This window comes from Cornus florida, unplaced genomic scaffold, assembly GCF_030987335.1.
Source record: "Cornus florida cultivar Cherokee Brave unplaced genomic scaffold, ASM3098733v1 CherokeeBrave_3.0.0_Hap2_Chr06, whole genome shotgun sequence".
Taxonomy (NCBI): Eukaryota; Viridiplantae; Streptophyta; class Magnoliopsida; order Cornales; family Cornaceae; genus Cornus; species Cornus florida.
In genome coordinates, this window is record NW_026775576.1 from 68,257,668 (window position 1) to 68,276,821 (window position 19,154).

General features: G+C 35.2%; 1 long non-coding RNA gene across 1 annotated transcript; it reads left to right on the forward strand.

The window, feature by feature from the left end:
- Nucleotides 1–6,967: 6,967 nt before the first annotated feature.
- Nucleotides 6,968–18,638, forward strand: LOC132311865 (uncharacterized). Its single transcript, XR_009483134.1, has 3 exons — nt 6,968–8,026; nt 8,112–8,428; nt 17,203–18,638. It is a non-coding gene; the product is annotated as an uncharacterized LOC132311865 (long non-coding RNA).
- The last annotated feature ends 516 nt before the right edge of the window (nt 18,639–19,154 follow it).

Sequence of the window (19,154 nt, forward strand, 5' to 3'; positions counted from 1 at the left end):
TAAGTTCTTTCTTTATGAGAACTTGCAATATGAAAATTAGTATGTTCCGTAAACAATCATCAATTCTTCCAACATCTAAATTCCATTTAGTACCCAAATTTCAGCACAACAATGACACCGGACCTAATGGGGCTGTCCACCGCTGCGCATGAGCTGCCGCCACTTCAGCTAGCGAGCTCACCGCCGCAGTTCTTCCACGGCAGATTCAATCCATCATCCACAGCCGATTCAATCCAGCCGAGCTCGTTGCCGTCGCCATCATCCACGGCCGAGCCATCACGTCACCGTCTTCAGCCTTGCACATAACTGAATTGAATTGATTTGCGTTGTTAAGGGTTTTTGTTTTTTCCCCCTTCTCCAATCTCTCTGATTTGACGAAGAAGGGAAAGAAAAATGAATTGAGTTGAAAGAGGGGCACCGCGGCTGAATTGCTTTCTCTCCTTATCTATCCCTTCTTCTCTCTCTCTATATATATATATATGCTTGTATAATTCTTCAAACTGTGTTGTTTTAATTGAGGGTAATGTTGTCTTTTGACTTTTTTGGCATCATATTGTTAGTTCAAGGGGGTTAAATGTAAAAATTTGTTAGTTGAAGGGGGTTTTATGTAGTTCAAGGGGGTTAGTTGCAAAACCTTAATAGTTTAGGAGGGTTTTTTTTTGCACTTTTCCCTATATTTTATATTGCAGAATCAGGGGTATTTTAGTAACTTGATGGCCTGAAAAGTTACTGAAGTCTGGCTCCCCACAAGCAAAATATTGAGCGCAGTGTAATATGATGATGCCCTTAAAAGAAGTGCCTAGCAAAAGTTTTGATGTGAAGAGAGAGAAGGTGGTGGAGAGAGAGAGTATAAATATTCAGATGATAAAAAGTGTTAATGTGAGTCATGTAAACTATACATGAGCAAAATGACAAAAAGTTTAAATAGAGAATCTCAGAAAAAATTTATGATCCATAAATTTAGCCATTTACAGTAAGTACATTAAATTATTTACTTTTAAAGCTTTCTTACATGTGAGTGAATAAATGATCCATAAATTTAGCCATTTCATGTAAAATGTATTTTTATCACTATTAAGAAAGAAAAATATATATTTATATTAACATTTTTTTAAGTTTAGGTCAATATCACTCACACGCATCTAACAATCTTTTTAACAATGACATCATATATGATTTCAAATATCATATTTATCCTTAATTATTTAATTCATTTATAAAATATCATCTATATTAATTGACGAAATTATGTTCTTCATTAACTCTTTTACACTACCCTAATCTCTAATTAGTAGTACAATACACTATTAAAAAAAAAAAACATATACTCGAATAATAAAACTTAAATAAATACACACAATAATTATTTTACACACCACCTCATAGTATCACTTCCATTTTATATTATTAAGTGGACAAAAAGGTCAATTTTTTAACTCTTCTGGCATGCAGTACTGCATTCCACAAATGTGGAGTATCAAGTGTATAATATCTAATGAGAGCTACGAGGGTAGAATATCCACACCAAAACCATTGATTTTCCCCACCATACCACACCAAAACCATATTATCCAAACAATGGAAGCGCTGGGATGCTCTGATCGTTTGATGAAGTTAAAAAAAAAAAACACTATTAATAGCCACATTTCATATATTTTTCCAAGATTTCCACCGTCATCGCCTTTCACCGCCACCACCATTAACTCCACTGCCTTCCACCACTACCATAAGTGCGTGCCACCGCCTTCCACCACCACCACCACTATCGCTTTCCACCACCACCTCCACTGCCTTCTACCACCATCGTCATCGCCTTCCACCACTAGTTCCGCTATCTTCCACCACCACCACACTATTGCCACCACCTTCCACCATTTCCGCCTTCCAACACCACCACATACACCACTACTGACGAGGTCGCTTGTAATACGTCAAACTAAATGTAGTGAATGTATGGTTCAAGAAAAGCCCTTTATGTCAAATTTAAATTTATAAAAATCACTACCAACACCACTACTAACGTAGCAAGAGTGAGTAGGGATCGTCCCAAGGGATTATACGTGTTGGAATTTCAACTTCGACTCTAGCGTACCAAATGATTGCAAAAGAGAATTGGGTTGGTTGATTACTTCTAGAAAAGAATTAATTAAAATGCAATAAGATAAAGAGTAAGTAAGAAGGAAAGGTCTTGGGGTGTAGAGATCACCACTAAACAATACTATTTCAAAACATAATCAAGTGACTAATAAGGGAAACGAATGTGTTGCAACAATGTTGTGTGTGTAAAAGACATTCAATTGGTAAGAGTGACTCAACAAGTGCAAATTGTCTCAATCAACATGTGTGAGGCCACAATACATCTATTGGTAGAGGAATATATTGTCTAGATATCATGTGAAGAGAACAAAATATCAAATGAAGTCATTGAACCTTTCATTAAGCTCATAGTCCAAGCAATCCATAAGGATGACTTAGTTAAACATGCATTATCTAAACATCATGTGAGAGGTACAAAATATCTATTGGGAGAGGAATAAATTGTCTAAACACATGTGAAAGATACAACATAACATAACTAGTCATTAATCCTTCATTAAGCTCACAATCCACATACAACACAATATTAGAGGAATATGCCATTTGGACTCACAGGCATGGAACATCAAATATCAAGAGTAGATTGTCCTCCCATCTAACATTACACTACCACTACACTAAATCTACACTACTAGCATGAAAATAAAGCTATCTAGACTAGGGGAGAGGCACAAACCATCAAGAATAGGCATAAACCATCAAATGAACCAAAATAGCATTCATTAAGCATATCATCTTGATAATCTCTAGATCTATAGCATCAATACACATAGATATGCATCAAAAACACTAAATCTAGAGATAAGCACATGAATATCATACTCTAGCATACATAGACATATGGATAGAATAGAATAGTCAATTGGAAGCATTAAACCATACAAACCATGAAATAATCAAGATTTATATATACATGAATATCAAGATGTATCATACAACACTAATCCCTCAATAATACACAAGATTAGAGTATAGAAAGCATGATTGGGGCTAACTCTAGCCCCAAGAGGATGTCTAGCCACTCATGGTAGTGATGATCCAACCCTCAAGGGCTAACTCCATGGCTGCTCCTTGTTGGTGAAGATCTCCTCAAATGGTTGCTCTAGCTTCCTCCCTTCTTCCTCTCCAAGAATAGCCTCCAAGATGATTTTCAATGTGTGACAAGAGACTCTAGAGACTTTCCAAAAAGTGTATCATATTCCTTATATAGGTAGGTCAAATACACCTTATGATGAGCTGTGGTCGTGTAAGGCATATTCTCCAATGATTGGATGAAGGACGGAATAAATGAGCTGGACTTTAACTTTTTCTCGCTGGAGGAAGTTTGATCGATCGAACCTTAACTTGGATCGATCGAAGATGGGTTCGATCGATCGAACTGCATCTTGGATCGATCGAAGTGGTCTGACTCCTCCGGATAAGGACAAGGCTGAGATATTTCGAAGATATTTATGGGGAAAAGGACAAAAGTGGTTGGTAGGTGTACAGTTGTGGATAAGATCAATCATTTGAATAGGACAAAATAGGGTTCGATCGATCGAAGGTGATGTTGGATCGATCGAACTTGGAATTTCAGCAAAGGCCAAGGTTGGATCTATCGAGAAGTACTGTGATCGATCATAGATGTTCGATCGATCGAACTCTAAGTTGGATCGATCGAACTTTTCAGCTGCACAACTTTGATTCCTTTTTGCTCCTTTCTTTCTCCACTTTGCTCCCTCCTTTGGTTTATCTCAGGATTGCTTCAATTAAGCTCTTATTTGGCTGAGTTAGCTCAATTTTGGGATTAGTGCCTGAAAATATAAATAACACGTAATAAGTCTAAAACGGCAAAGTAAGATAGATAAAGGTATTAGAATGCTTAAGCTTAACGAGTTTAAATGCGCACTTTTCAGTGCTCATCAACTACCGCTTTTCACTTCCACCACCATCGTCACCACCATCCACCGCTGCTACTGCCACCATTTATTTTAAAAAAATTATAGAAGAATGTCATTTTATTAATTTAATTTATTTGTTATTAAGAGGGATATTTTGGAGAACTCAATTTGAAATTTATTCAATTCTAAATTTTAAATTGGTCAAATCAAACGCTATATTGGTTTTTATTATTCCATTCCCACATACATTTCATATTTATAATCAAACAATAGAATGAGAATGGACATTCTATTCTCACTTGTACTTCATTTCATTTATGCACACCAGATGCAACATAAGAGTTAAATGTCCACTCAACTAATTCCAACTAAAAAAATAATAGAATTTGTATTCACAAAAGCATTTGATATGATTTTATCAGTTTTTTGTACTGATGTACTCAAGCTATGTTTGGTACAGTGGGTTTGAGGGAAGAGGATAACATTAGTTATGAGGGAAATGGAAGGGAAGGGAAGGGATTGATAATTTTAATCTCATATGGTGTTTGGTTGATTATTGAATGGAAAATAAATGAAAGGATAATAATCATATTTAGAGAAAGAAAGGGAAGGATAGGAAGGAGAATTATTTTAATAAATTTACTATTATGCCCTTATATATATATATATATTTGTCTCCTATATAAAGGCACATGGATCGGCCACCAGAAAATGAAATTTTTTTTTAGGACAAATCATTTCAGCCTCCATCTCTATTCTCGTTCTCAACTCTAAACTTGCCCTTTCTCTCTTTCTCTGTGCAACTGCAAACTAGCTACTACAAGAATCAGAAGTTCAAAACCCATATATTTCAGTTTATATATTTGTCTACAAGAATCAAAAGTTCAAAACCTAAATCGACATCATTTTAGATTGTTCAAAATATCAAAACCCAATTTTAGATTGTTCAAAAAATCAAAACCCATATCAATCTTTCAGTTTCCATCGCCCGCTGTTCCAATTCGGGTTTGCCATTCGCAAGCTTTAGCTGCTTGCCCTCTTTCTCTCAACTTTCAAGCTTGCCCTTCCTCTCTCTCTGCAACTGCTAAATTAACTAATCAAGGTCTGTAATTCTTGTTTTGCAAACTAAATTCACACATAATTGAGGATAAATTTGGCATCAGAAATCACACACCAAGCCTCTCATTCCCTTCCTTTTTATTTCCTACCATTTTTGAGATGTTAAGAAATTTACTGTTGAAGCTTTGTATTAACCTTCCAAATCCTTCATTTTCCTTCCAATAATTTTTGTCAATCACAAATTTTTAATCCCTCTTCATCACTTTTCCTTCCATTTTTTTTTTCCTTTTTCATTGCACCTAACTGACCCTTGGTGAATCCTTCAATATGTATTTAAATTATATATTACGGATTACATATGAATGGCCTTGCAGAGCCTGGTTCATGAAAAGCAACAAAAATTTAGGGTTAATTACACTCACACCCTCTGAGGTTTGCCTTATTAATAGCCAGATGAAAGTTTGTCTGTTTTCAAACAATGACACCCCTCAAGTTTGATAAATTTAACAGAACACCATAATAGTCACTTATCACATTGTGAATTGACAATATTGCCCTTTGACTTTTATATGCCATTTTATTGGACCAAATTAACCCTTATCTTGTTCCCCTTTCACTCTCTTCTCTCCTCTATCTCCACCTCTACCACCATAGACGACACCACCACTATCACAGTCCTTCACCACAAAACAATATATAATTATATATATATATATATACAAAGCACTGGCAATCTCCACCACCATCCATTGAAATTGATGTTAGAGAATCTCTGAAGGTTCAAATCCAAAAAAAACACACAACAACTCAGACTATCAACTTACTAAAGATCAACCCTTAATCAAAATCAAAATCGCTTGAAACTGAAACCTTCCAAAGGTAATCAATCAATGAATGAATCAATCAAATTAACCAAGATCGACCACCAATAAACTGCCCTATAAACTTACAGCACCTCTTGTTAGGCCGTCCAAGTAGCAAATTAAACATCAAAAAGTTTGAGTAGAGAGAGAATGAGAAGAATTTAACTGAAACCCAATACAATATATACATAAATAATTAACACACACTGATCATATATATATATATATATATATAAGAGGAGAAAGATAGTATAGTTAAACCCAATACAATATATACACATAAATAAATCAATATACACTGATCAAAAATATATATAAGAGGAGAAAGAGAGGATGAGATCTGAGCTTACAAAGAGAATCTCCGATGAGAAAGCTTCAAATCCCCATAAACCAGTCAAATCTAACTAAATAAATTTTTTTTTAATAATAATAAAACTCATCAATTCAACGATTTCATCTAGGGTTTTGCGCTGCCACACAATATTATAATCAGTGGTAAGCAACTCGGATTTGTATCCCCGGCTTTCAAAATCGGCGGTGGTTCCCTCTCATTTCTTCTCAAATCAAAGAGTCGTCATTCTTGTACAGCCTCATGGTCTGCGATTCCACATCCTCGTCGACTCTACACTTCAACACAGTTTGCTCTGGCAACTCAGCCATCAATCTGGTGCTCAGATCTCCAAATTCGACACGTTCTTCTACGTCGGCTCACAGGACTCGACGTCTGCGATTAGATCCCCTTAATCTCGCCGTGGGATGCAACCAATCAGTTGGTGTCCAGAGGACAGCACCTCCATTAGGTGATAGGTTAGAGAGAGAAAGTAGTAAAATAAATTAAATAATAAAAAATAATTGTAATGGTCATTCTGGTAATTTTGCATTGCTGATATTTTAATAAATTAAATAATAAAGGATTATATAGGCATTTCGCATGTTTTTTTAAAGGAAAAAACTTATAGGGGGTGTTAATATTTAAAAAAGGACTAACTTTTATCTTGTTGTCAATATATTAAATTTGAAGAAATGTGAGGGTAATTAACCCAAAATTTTAAGTTTTAGTGTTTTTTTGGATTTTCTTTTTCTGTTTAAGTAAAGTTTTAAAATTGTCTTTTCGTGCAGGCGTGGAGACTCTTCTCATATGAAAAGTGACTACTCAATTACTACGTATTGTGTGGTACGGAGAGAATTTTATTTTTTTATTTTTTTATTGTGTAGTACATTGTTTTTGTTGTTTCTGTGTGTTGGTTGTGAAAAATAAAATAAAAAAAAAGGTGTGTCAATTCGAGATCTCTTGAGGCTACCCAAAAAAAATATAAAAAAAGGTGTGTATATAAGGAACCGTACACTACTATTATAATTATGGATAAGCACTGATGAGACATTTCAGGATTTCAGTACAGCACTCTGCAGTCTGCACTTATGGCATCTCGAATGGGGTACTAAATTTTTGCTATTTAAATTTTAATTCTCTAATTTTGTGAGGGTATCATTTGAAGTGTGTGTCAAATTCGAGGCTGTTCAAATTTTAATGAGCAAAGCACTGCAACTGTAAGCTTTCGATTTTCTCAAAAAAAAAAAAAAAATTGGGTTTTAGTCTGGAAGTTGCCCAAATTATAGAACTGGACCGTTGGGAGAAAAGTAAAACACACAGGTGAGAGCACTGTTGGGCTCTTTAAAACCCTCCCCACTGGTAATCTATCAAAAGCTGATTCACCTCGAGTCTCTCTCTTCAAAAGCCTGTGCAGCTGGAACAGACCCTCAAGTCTCTCTCTTCTCTCTCTCTAAAACCCTCCCCATCTGGTCCGACCCCGCCGACGCCTCCTCCTTCCTCGCGCGGTCGACGAATTGCTCACCGCCATTCGTGGATGCTGAGAAGCCCGTCGCCGCCTGTCTCGACCGCGCTGACGATCTGCTCCAGCAGTCTATGTTTCGGCTTGAGGACGAGTTCAGATCGTTGATGGAGTGAGGCGGCGAGTCGTTTGATGTGACTCGGTTGATCAAAACGTCGACGTCGTCGTCCGGATCCTCTTTCCGAGCGAACGACGGCTCTACGACGACAGTGGCTTTCTCTCCGGGTTGACTCGCCAGTTGGCTCATTCCACCCTGCAACAAACCCAGAACACCAAGGTATGAAGAATTCCATCTATTTTGTTTGTTTGGATCTGTTAATTTCGTCCAAATGAGTTCTGATTTGGCCTCTGTATTGACTCAGAAAACATGGGTTTGCCCTGGTTCGCCGCAATCGATACTAACCGGAATCGAAAGCTGGTCCGTTCGAAACGCAGTCTCTGGCAACGGAAGCCCAAACAGTCCTCCTCAGGTCTCGTCACCGCCGACGACGCCTTTCACTGCTTATTGAACCTTGGGATCTGATATACGAAGTTGCTGGACAGTTCGCGAGCTTGAAGACGAACGGTAAAGGACCACCCAATGCCAAAGGACTCTTCGGCGACCCACGAGCTCTGATTCCCACAACTGGGTTTCTACTCGAATCACTCTCTCACTCCAAATTTCTCAGAGGCCAGTCATGTAAGCTCTATAATTTTACAAGGGTAGCTGTTCTTTCTTTCTGTCTTAACCTCACTGATTTTAGAACTTAAAGGCATGTTTGGTTCTGAAAAGAATATCTACAAAATATGTGAACAGACAATACTTTTAAAAAAACTGAAAGATACTTGCATGAAAATTGACAATTTTAATTTTCGAAGAATACTTTAGAAATTTATAACTAAAATTTTGATATTGCCTTTTTACAATTTACTTTTGTTATTGGGCAGAAATGTTAACCAAATACGTGTTTCAGTCTGTCGGATTGTATTGTTAGAAATAAGAATTTTGACAAAAAAAGAAATAAAATAAATAAAATTGGAAACATTTTTTACATAATTTTGAGAATAAAAGCTAAATATTGTTCACTGAGATTGATTATGTTTGTCAAAGGACTGTAAGATATGCTGCTATATCAATTTGTCACCGTATATACTGTGTTTGTGGCATTGTTTTTGTTTATGCTTTATAGTTAGTATATTGTTATTACATATTAATATTCTGGTTTTATGCTATCATTAGTAAAGGCCCGTTTGGGAAGTGTTGTGTGGTGTAGTGCAATGCTCTAGCCTAGAATAGAAAGTGTTTTGTGACGTAGTGTACTGAAATGAGAACAAATTTGTGCTTAGAATTTTGGAACATAAACATGTTACAACATGTTTGGCAATGTATTTTGTTCCAAAAAAATATGAGAACAAAACATGTTTGGCACATTGAAAGTGTAACCAAAAAAAGGGTTGGGTTGTTTGGTAAATAATGTTTTTAAATAATGTTTTCATCATTATATTTTTTATTACTTTATTAAATATAAAGTTAAAATTAATTACAATATAATTTTAATATACAATTGGTATAACTTTTAATATATATATATATATATATATATATATATATGGTTAAAAGTTTATTATAAAAACCAATAAAATAAATTCTAAATTGTAAAACCTATTAATGTTGCATATTACTTTGACAGTTGTGGACTACATTGTTTTAATATGGAACTTAAATAAAGTTTCAACATATTATACATTTTATAAATTTTAATATATTACATACATGAGTTTCAAAAATTATTACAACATTTGTCAACATGTACAATAAAAGTTTATGAAATAAAATTAAACTAATATATTACATCATTTATCAACCGCCACAATAATCAACAACAACATGAGCAATAACATAAAGAATATAGTTATAGTAAGACAACAAAAACCACCATGGATGATGTAGTTTTGTCGATTTTGTTGAGCTTGCATAACAGCAACTACATCCTACCAACTCTTCCTCCACATGACCACTCACTTGCAGACGTTGGTGCATGTCATCCAACCATATAAATGCACGAACATGTGACTAAATTAGAACAAAGACTTGTATATTATTAGAATGCACCTGTGACACTAAGATGTAGTTAAAAAATTATTAATTTAAAGAAAATTGTATACCTCCCAAGTTGGACATCTATAGAATGAATGTCCATAATTCTTTGAAGTTCCAGCCGTATAAAGATTCATTCGACTCCTTCCACATGCACAAGGTGGCCCGTCACCCTGTATCTTATACATGACTGTATATATAAGTTATTAAACTGATCCAAAAAAGTTTTTAAAAAAAAGAAAAAAAGAGAATCATATAGTTATCACAACTTTTTCATTTATCGAAATCGTAAATTAATGTTAAAATAAAGTAGTTATTACAGTCATCCAAATCCTAACAAATAGTTAAAATAAAGTAGTTGTTACCGTTATTCAAATACAAACAAATGGAACAAGTATAAAGTAGTTCTAACAGTTATCCAAACATGATAAACATGTAAATCCTATTTCAAGGGTGTTGACTTGCATTCCATATAGTATCAGCAATATGATCGCGTACAATATCCATTGGTCGGGAACGAGACTGCGACGCATTAGGCTGAACATCAACATCATCATCTCCAAAAATTTCATCTATCATTGACTCCACAGTTGCATCATTAAATATTGGATCTACATGCGCCTCCTTTCTTATGAAGTTATGAAGTGTGCAGCAGGTTAAAACAATAGCAACTTGAGCTTCAAACCTATATGGGGGCATTTGCTTCAAGATGGAGAATCTCATCTGAAGCATCTCAAAACAACGCTCAATTATATTTCGCAATGACGAGTGCCTGTGACTCTATGTTTCCTCTCTACCTTGGGGTTACTGATAAGCTCTACGATACTCTTGGAAGTGGTACCGGTGGTCCTTGTAGGGAACCAAGAAATCCGATTGATTGGCATACCCGGAGTCCACCAAATAATATTTCCCTGCCAACCATGATATTTTAAATAAATATTGCAAAATTATAGCAAGTATGACATTTACCGTCTGGAGGCATTGGGAAATGCAAATCCTCGTTATTAGTGGTCTCGTTTAATATCTTAAAATCATTAGCAGATCCCTCCCATCCTGCTACGACGTACGTGAACATCATATCAAAATCACAAACAACCATTACATTTTGTGTGGTATCCCTTTCCTTCTTATCATGAAATGGTATTTGCTGGTCCACAGGCACATTCGCATGGACATGAGTTCCATCAATTGCCCTTACACAATTCTTAAAAAAAGGGTGTACTTTTTTGACTTCTTCATATGGTTAGGATCTTGGCTTAAATTTGGGGGGACAATAATTTGTTTCCCTAAATCACAGACTTTTTGTAAAACCGCATGGAAGTATTTTGAAATTGCATAGGTAGAGTGTTGAAATCTTTCTGCGACCACACGATTCCTTTCAATATGAGCTAAAGTAAGCAAGAATATGCTAACTTGTTCATAAATACTTACACCTATAGAGTCTTTCAACCCTAATGACTTAAGCTAAATTTTTAAAACATCTACTTCCATACCCATGCAAGATTTCCATTATTATATACACTTCCCCAGTTAAAAGAGAATCCCTACAAGGTTGTTTATCGTAATATTTCATATAATTCTCCAACATGCATGCCATTATGATGACACTATCATTCTCCTCATCATACAACTCAATTATTGTCCTAATATCTATCTGTATAATATAAAATTTAACATATGAGATAAATTACAATCATCCCAAGCGAAATACCAAATAATAAATAATAAAAGACAACAAATAAAATCAAAGCAAGCCAAATAGTTATATTGTCATTACAATCAAACCAAATAACATAAATACGAGTGTGCTTAATATTCCAATCAACTAAAGTCATAACAAAACCAACTTGTTTATAAAAGCGACACACCAAATAAAGTATACTTATTAGTACAGTCATCCAAAGTCTTAATAAAAGCAACATACCAAATCAAATTCCATTGATCCAACCGACCCTCTTATCATCAGGAAGGTCATTAAGAAAGAAATCCCTCCAAACTTTATCATTACGTAACATCTGGGTAACCTTAGCATATTGTTTCATATCAACGCCCTCCAATTTATTCAAAATATAACAACATAACTTAAAATCACCTTTTGAATTGCCCGGAGAATTGACTTCAACCTCCACAGTTGCTTCGTGGACTGTTTTCATATTAGATGATGAAAAAGCGACTATGGCCCTTTCAATTCGATCTGTTTTCTCTCTATAAGTCTCTCTCATTTCACGCATGACGTCGCTTATTGTGGAGGCAAAACTCTTTCTTTGGTTTCTTACCACGAGGTTCAGGAGAAGGACTGAACTCATGACTGCCTAACTCAGCAAAATCATCATTAATGTTAAATGAGGTATGTATGCCTGCATGGTGTGCGGGGGCTTGGTTGATAATGGGTGGACTGTAGGAAGTATGGACATGTGCACTTGTAGCGTGTGTGCCTCAAAATATGGTGGCGAGTTTGTCAAAATGATTGCATGGCTTCTTTCGATACTTACCATAATGGGCAGTCACCTACAAATTATTAAATTACTATTAATAATTGTTTGGTGTTTGTTCTACCATGTTCCCAAAATGCTACAGTACCACTATTCTGGCCCAAAACATGTTTGGCATGGCCTGTAGTGTTTTCAACAATGGTGGAACATTTTAGAAGAATGGCCCAAAAGTTGGAACAAAAAATTTGTGTTCTGCCTTGTTCCCAAAATTTGGTCGGCCCACTAATTACTGTAGTGGGTGGAACAACAGCCCGAACTTGTTCCATTTTGAGAACATGTATAAAGAGAATCGCAAAACATGTTCTATGGTTCAACAAGCAAGGCGATTCAGAGGCGATTCACGGTGCTATACTTGTCACAAAAGTGGGGTTGAAATCAACACCATTTTAATTGATCTGAAGCTTTCCGATAGTTATCTTCTTCTCACCGGTGAGTTCCTCTGCTGCTTCTTCATCAGAATTCGTTGTGCTCTGTCTAAAATTGCTAAATGTTGTTTGAAGATCGGGCTTCAAATCGACCAGTCTATGTGCAGATCTGAAGAGAAACTCCCTCTGTCTCACCTCTGCGTTTTCCGGCGAACCAAAGCTTCGCCGCTGCTCTCTGCACTCGCGGATTCACAGGCGATTCTCAGTCTATTACGTTCATCGTCGACACCAAGCGAGTTTTTATCATTTTGGAGTTCGTAAAAAATCTTTAGAAGGTAACTAAGTTATTCACTAAATCTCGTTATAGTTGAAAAAGAAAGATGGACTAGATTGATCAAGGTTGGTTATTCAAATATAAATGGATGTTGATTTTGTAAAAAGGTATACTTAATATTAATAGTAATTTAATAATTCGTAAGTGACTACCCATTATGGTAAGTATCACCACCATATTTTGAGGCGCACACGCTACAGGTGCACATGTCCATACTTCCTACAGTCAACCCATTATCAACCAAGCCCCCGCACACCATGCAGGCATACATACCTCATTTGACCTTAATGATGATTTTGCTGAGTTAGGCGGTTATGAGTTCAGTCCTTCTCTTGAACCTCGTGGTAAGAAACCAAAGAGAGAGTTTTGCCTCCACAATGAGCGATGTCATGCGTGAAATGAGAGAGACTTATAGAGAGAAAACAGATCGAATTGAAAGGGCCATAGTCGCTTTTTCATCATCTAATATGAAAACAGTCCATGAAGCAATTGTGGAGGTTGAAGTCAATTCTCCGGACAAGTCAAAAGGTGATTTTAAGTTATGTTATATTTTGAATAAGTTGGAGGGCGTTAATATGAAACAATATGCTAAGGTCACCCAGATGTTATGTAATGATGAAGTTTGGAGGGATTTCTTTCTTAATGACCTTTCTGATGGTAAGAGGGTTGGATCAATGAAATTTGATTTGGTATGTTGCTTTTATTATAACTTTGGATGATTGTACTATTAAGTATACTTTATTTGGTGTGTCGCTTTTATGAACAAGTTGGTTTTGTTATAACTTTGGTTGATGGAATATTAAGTACACCCGTATTTATGTCATTTGGTTTGATTGTAATGACGATATAACTGTTTGGCTTGCTTTGATTTTATTTGTTGTCTTTTGTTATTTATTATTTGGTATTTTGTTTGGGATGATTGTAATTTATCTCATTTATTAAATTTTGTATTATACAGATGGATATTAGGACAATAATTGAGTTGTATGATTATGGTGATGAGGAGAATGATAGTGTCATCATAATGGCATGCATGTTAGAGTATTATATGAAGTATTACGATAAACAACCTTGTAGGGATTCTCTTTTAACCGGGGAAGTATATAATAATGGAGATCTTGCATGGGCTTGGAAGTAGATGTTTTGAAAATTTAGCTTACAAGTCATCAGGGTTGAAAAACTCTACAAGTGTAAGTGTTTATGAACAAGTTGGCATATTCTTGCTTACTTTACCTCATAATGAAAGGAATCGTGTGGTCGCAGAAATATTTCAACACTCTACATATACAATTTCAAAATACTTCCATGCGGTTTTACAAAAAGTCTGTGATTTAGGGAAACAGATTATTGTTCCCCCCAGATTTAAGCCAAGTTCCTAACCATATAAAGAAGTCAAAAAAGTATCACCTTTTTTTTAAGAATTGTGTATGGGCAATTGATGGAACTAATGTCTATGCGAACGTGCTTGTGGACCAGTAAATACCATTTCGTGGTAGGAAGGGGGATACCACACAAAATGTAATGGCTGTTTGTGATTTTGATATGATGTTTACGTACGTCGTAGCAGGATAGGAGGGATCTGCTAATGATTCTTAAATATTGAACGAGACCATTAATAACGAGGATTTGCATTTCCCAATGCCTCCAGACGGTAAATGTCATAATTGCTATAATTTTGCAATATTTATTTAAAATATCATGGTTGGCAGGGAAATATTATTTGGTGGGCTCCAGGTATGCCAATCAACCGGGTTTCTTGGCTCCATACAGGGGCCAACGGTACCACTTCCAAGAGTATCGTAGAGCTTATCGACAACCCCAAGGTAGAGAGGAAATATACAATCACAGACACTCGTCATTGCGAAATATAATTGAGCGTTGTTTTGGGATGCTTAAGATGAGATTCCCCATCTTGAAGCAAATGCCCCCATATAGGTTTGAAGATCAAGTTGCTATTGTTTTAGCCGGCTGCACACTTCATAACTTTATAAGAAAGGAGGCGCATGTAGATCCAATATTTAATGATGCAACTGTCAAAGCGATGATAGATGAATTTTTTTGAGATGATGTTGATGTTCAGCCTAATGCGTCGCAGTCTCGCTCGCGGCCAATGGATATTGTACGCGATCATATTGCTGATACTATATGGAATGCAAGTTAGCACTCTTGAAATAGGATTTACTTTATTTTAACATTAATTTACGATTTTGATAAATGTAAAAGTTGTGGTAACTATATGATTCTTTTTTTTTTTTTCTTATTTTATTTTATTTTTATTTATAACTTTTTTGGATCAGTTTAATGACTTGTATATGTAGTCAGTCATGTATAACATGTATAAGATATAGGGTGACGGGCCACATTGTGCATGTGGAAGGGGGGGTCGAATGAATCTTTATACGGCTGGAACTTCAAAGAATTATGGACGTTCATTCTATAGATGTCCAGCTTGAGAGGTATACAATTTTCTTTGAATTAATAATTTTTTTTAACAACATCTTAGTGTCACAGGTGCATTATAATAATATACAAGTCTTTGTTCTAGTTTAGTCACATGCTCGTGCATTTATATAGTTGAATGACATGCACCGACGTATGCAAGTGGGTGGTTATGTGGAGGAAGAGTTGGAGGATGTAGTTGCTGTTATGCAAGCTCAAAAAAATCGACAAAACTATATTATCTATGGTTGTGGTTGTTGTTGTTGTCTTACTATAATTATATTCTTTATATTATTATTGCTCATGTTGTTGTTGTTGATAAATGATGTAATGTATTAGTTTAATTTTATTTCATGAGCTTTTATTGTGCATGTTGACAAATGCTTTAATAATTTTGAAACTCGTGTATGTAATATAATTTCGGTAGGCGATTGCAGAGGCGATCTTGTGCTTCATTTGTGACGACGCTTCAAATCGGCGTTTTGGAAACTCCGGCCAGCTCTCTCTTCATTGTTTCTCTCTCCACCTCTCTGTCCAGATTCTTCTCAAGCCAAACTTCTATATTTCCTCATCTCTCTCGGGGTATGTCCCAGATTCTCCCCAAATTTGTCTGTATTTGACTATGATCTGTTGAGGATTTGCATTGATTTGTATGAGCCTCGTTTTATTCCCGTTGCATATATTATATATAATATATATGTTTGTGTTTCATTACTTGTCAATGTGATCTACGAAAAGGACCCTTTTGGCTCTCTGATCTTATTTGACTATTTCTATTCCTCCTCCTATTCTCTCTAGGTAGACATTTTGTATCTCATCTTTGCCTTCTTAGTTTTGTTTACCTTTGATCCTTACAGTTTTGTCACAACATTTAGTCCCTCAATCTTTTTCGTCTCCAATTCCCATATCTCTGGCTGCCTCGCCATCTTTTCTAAGACCAAATACCAAAAGAGATCAAGCCCTACTATGTAAATTTGTTCTTTTTGGCGCTGGCACATCGACACGGCTCTCCACCCCTCCATCTTTTAACAAATTGGTCTCAAGAGGGCAGAGTCTGAAACGAGCATTTGATTGTTTTTGTTTGTGTTAATATGAATTTTTCAAAATTACTCTTTCTTCAATTGAGCTTTAAAAATAAAAAAATATGATGAGCTTAAAAAATAAAAAAAATATGAAAAATATTAATCATAATATGAATTTTTAAGAATGTAAGTTGAAAATAAAAATTCAGCACAAAAAATAAAAAATATGAATTTTTAAGAATGTAAGTTCATTATTTTTCAAATTTTATAAATATAGTAGTAATTTTAAATTTGTTTGGTGACAATTCTTATTTCTTGAAACGAAATATTTTGCCAAACATGTTCTACCATGTTTCTGTTTCAAATTCTTACTGCAAATTTTCGTCGCCGAATATGTTTTGTTTTCATTTTCAGAACATTACATTACAAAACACTTGTTCTGTTTTAGATTAGATTAGAGCATTACATTACATTACAGCAGACAACACTTCCCAAAAGGCCGGTAGTTTGACTTTTTTTTTTTTTTTTAATATGGAAACTTATTATACAGGCAAACCCTTTTATATATATTTGTGGTTTAGAATAAAAATATAAAATATATTAAAGTAATGCTATAATTTATTTATTTTTTATTTCCTCTCACCTTTTATAGCATTGGATTTGTCCTCATCCGTCACTTACGACCATGCGGGGCTAAATGATTGTTTACTATCCTATGTTACAGCTGGAACGGGGGGTTACATTGCCTGGAGTCTTTTGTCATAGCCAACTTTCCAATAAAGAAGTACAGTGCTCAGTAAGTTTATTTTCATACTTGTTGAGTCCCTTAGTGTACTTCTTGTAGCTCTTGAGTATATGTGTGCGTCTAGATTGATCAATTGTTGTTGTTGTGTCATGGATTACCCTTGATGTGGATATTTGCATGCAGACCCGTGTAATTATTGTGCAATCATATTCTTACTACAGTGAGGCAAACAACATGGGCAAGATATTGTTTTGCAACAAAACAAGCAGAATATGTTGCCGTTCCATATTTCTTTGTGTTTAAGCCACAAGATTTTAAAGGACCGAAGAGAGAGAGAGAGAGAAAGCATGTTAAACTAAGATGAGGTGGCTCACTTAATTTTATAGCTGATGCAACTGTATTTGTTAAGGTACAGAAGGGGGAGAGTGCGTCCATGATAAAAATTTGTGCCTAGTAGCGTATGGTAATGCAAGAAAATTGTATAGCATAAATGACAAAATGCTCCCACTATTGCAAAAATTGAATTATTTTATAGTATATTTAGCGTTAAAAAAATGAAAACTCATTATAATATTTATAATTTTCCAGCCAAGGTTAGGTCTAGGTTCATTTGTAAGCCCTTTGAGACAAGTTCTAAAGCATTGTTTTTCGAATGAGACACGTTTTTGTATTTAAAATGAATAAGTTCACTTTAGAACTGATCTTAAATGCGGTATAGTGTCATAAAGGTCAACCAAATTTAGTTTTTCTAGTTTAGTCTTAGGTTTACAAAGTCAAACTTACCCTTCCGTGGCATGTGTGAATCAAGTCGATCAAGATTGTTAAGTTCTGGTCACCTTGGGGAAAAAAAAATCAGGTCACCTTGCAATCGTCATGCGGTCTGCAATCATGACCATAAAATACGTATTCAATCACAAATTAGTGGACATATCAATTTGACTCACTAACTTGACCGGTCACAGCACATACACTGATCATTGAAATTGACAAACACAATTACCTTAGGTCCTAACGGTTTGGCATGAAGTACTATGCTATTGTTAAACGATAGGTGGCTGCATGTTTAGTGTTTAGTATCCTACTTTCTCACTGATTGGTTGTGGACTTAGGAATCATACAACACCTTATTATGGCTGTAGTAGACATTTGTTTTTTTCTCTCTGTTTGAGTTGTTTAATTCAATAGAAGAGTATCCAAGTTCATTTTCTTAATATTGTAACACAATATGAAGTTGTCCAAACACCTAACAAATTAAAACCCAAGTAACAGTAAACCCAATAAATAAATAACTCATTATTTTTATATGATGTTATGGATGAATATTACTATTATATATTGAATGAGGTATTAAATTGAAGTTCTAGTACATTGTGTTTATTTGTTGTGTATTATAATAAGGTATATTTTGGGATATATGGGACTATGGTATGACAACTTTAGTTATTCAATCTACACATAAAATAATTAAGGTTGTCATACCATAGTTCCATATATCCCAAAATATACCTTATTATGTTGATTTTAAGAAGAAGAGAAGAAAGTGGACGAGAGAGAGAGAGAGAGATGGGGAAAGAGAGAAAAAATGAAAAAAATAGTTACATTCTTTCACCACATTCATAAGGTCTAGCAGTATATAAGTAATAACAATTAAGTTCCTGAGAACACTCCCTCTCACTGGTGCAAAGATATCTATTATGCCCAGCTTGACTAACATATTTTGTAAGTCTTGCTCACACCTTTAGTCAAAACATCAGCAACCTGATCAAGTGTATTGACGTATGGGGTACAAATTAGCTCAAGACGAAGCTTTTCCTTGATGAAGTGTCGATCGATTTAGTGTGCTTTATCCTGACATGTTGAACTGGATTGTGGGCAATGCTAATAGCAGCCTTGTCACAATACAACTTCATTGACTCGCGAATTGGATAATT